This window comes from Pristiophorus japonicus, chromosome 3 (genome assembly GCF_044704955.1).
Source record: "Pristiophorus japonicus isolate sPriJap1 chromosome 3, sPriJap1.hap1, whole genome shotgun sequence".
Classification (NCBI taxonomy): domain Eukaryota; kingdom Metazoa; phylum Chordata; class Chondrichthyes; family Pristiophoridae; genus Pristiophorus; species Pristiophorus japonicus.
Genome location: NC_091979.1, coordinates 326204279 through 326206482, shown reverse-complemented (window position 1 = coordinate 326206482; position 2204 = coordinate 326204279). Strand labels below are relative to the sequence as shown.

The 2204-nt window shown below is 43.6% G+C and overlaps 1 non-coding gene across 1 annotated transcript; it reads right to left on the bottom strand.

Annotated features, from left to right (window-relative positions):
* Positions 1-1117: 1117 nt before the first annotated feature.
* Positions 1118-1190, bottom strand: trnav-cac (transfer RNA valine (anticodon CAC)). Its single transcript has one exon. It is a non-coding gene; the product is annotated as a tRNA-Val (tRNA).
* Between the last annotated feature and the right edge of the window lie 1014 nt (positions 1191-2204).

The following is a 2204-nucleotide window of genomic DNA, read 5'->3' as shown; positions in this document are numbered from 1 at the left end:
GATGGAAGAACGTGAATACGCTGGAGAGGGTATAGAGGAGATTTACGTAGATGTTGCCGGGAGTGGAGCAACTTTGCTATGAGGACAGATAGGATAGGATGGGTTTGTTTTCCTTGGAACAGAGGAGGCTGATGAGCGACAGCATTGAGTTGTATAAAAATAGGAGGGGCCTAGATATTGTTGATTAAAAGGGTCTATTTCACATAGTGGAGTGGTCAACAACCAGGCTGCATAATTTAAAAGTAATTAGTGTAAGGGTTAAAGGGGATTTGAAGTGAACATTCTGCATGCAGATGTTTGTGGGGGTCTCAAACTCACTGCCTGAAAGTGTGGTGCAGGCAGAAACCCTCACCACATTTAACAAGTTCTGAGATGTGCACATGAAATGCAATAAGGTGCAGGGGGACACATCTAAAACTGGACATTTGTTGGCCGGTGCAGATACGATGGGCTTAAATGACTCCTTCCATGCTGTAAACCTCTATGATTATATAATTATCGGTTAGGATTACTTTCATGATGCAAAACGTGGCAATCAGATAATTAATGGTGTTTCCAGTGAAGAAGTGTTCGTGCAAGCTGGGGCTCGAACTCAGGAAGCTGAGATGAAGCATCTTATGAGGCTGCTGTTTGGTGCACGGGGAGCGTTGTCTCGAACGGTGGCATTTTGCAGCCCAGTGAAGGGCGGTAAACCGCTGTTTGATGCTGCATTCTCCGCTTTCCGCCGACAGCGGCTGATTGGAGAGTGTGAGAGCGGAAGTTAGGGCTTGTCCCGCCCTCACTCACTCTGGAGCTGGGGAAGAGCGATTAGTCGATGGGTTTGTTTGTGGCTTTATTTGTCTGTTGTGAAGCGTGGTGGCGTGGCAGGATCCTTTAATAATCTCTCACAGCTGACCTGAATGCACGGAATGTGCAGCTTTGAGATATGGTTTCTCCAGCGTCAGGGCTGGAAACGGGAGGGAGTGAGAGACACTGTGTAGAATTTGAGTGTGAACAGAACTGCAGAGAGAAATCAGCAAATGGACCAGCATCGTGAGACACTGCACTCTGTTAATATTGAAGCACTAATATGAATGATTTAATTTTATCTAATCATTAATTGAACACGTTTGCATAATGTTTCCGCCCGGTTTCAAACCCGGGACCTTTCGCGTGTGAGGCGAACGTAATAACCACTACACTACGGAAACACTGTGCCAGTAACATTGTTGGGAACATAACCAGAGCTTTAACCTCAACAGCTGGACTACACTTCTGGAGCTTGTGTCACGAGAATAGAATGACGGTGCTGTATTTCTCAAGGTTGTGAGTGAGGCAGGAATTGATCCCGTGTTTCTCTGCCTTTATACATAGGAACAGGAGTGGCCATTCCTGAGCAAGTGGTTAGAATCTGGAATACACTGCTCGAAAGGGCGGTGGAGTAAGACTCAATCGTATCTTTCAAAACGGAGTTGGATAAGTATCCGAATGAAAAAAATTGCACAGCTGTGGATAAATGACAGGGGAGTGAGACTTGTTGAGAGTTGGCATGGACTCGACGGGCTGCAACCATTCCCTTATTCTTTGATTCTATAAGTTAGTGGCACATTTAATACTGTTCATGTCAGCAGAATATTGAAAGGCACATCGATTCAGTCGGCACAACGAGAGGCATCTGATTCAGAAGATTCGGATGCACGACAATTCGGGTTTAATGACTTTAAAAGCATCATTTTTGTTTTGTGAAGATTCGGTCAGTGAAATGTTGAGGAAAATAATTTTTTGCTGAAAAGGGCTCAGCACTTCATCTTCTTTTTGGCTGCTTGGGTCACACTTCTTTTCGATGGTATTCTTCCAGAATGTATATTTTCTTTGCTGTTTCACAATAACCAGTCCCTTGCACTACAGTCTATCTCACGGTTTCCAACGTCTCATGTACATGTTACCAGCAATGAACATTTTGAAGCAGACTTCTAAAGCACAGTGTCCAAAATGGTTCATGGCTTCAGAGGTAAAGTGCAGAGCACAGATAAGTTATTCAATTAAGGACTCTCCTTCAGTTAACATTTCTTTAGTTGTGCAAATGAAGATCATCAGTCAATTAATGATGTTTTCCCATGAAGGCAGGATAACATTTAATGATTATGCATTTTCTAAGTAAAAGCCCATGTGATTCAGGGCGAAGTGGCATATTAGATCCAAATTTCGGTGTTATTGTGACTGGA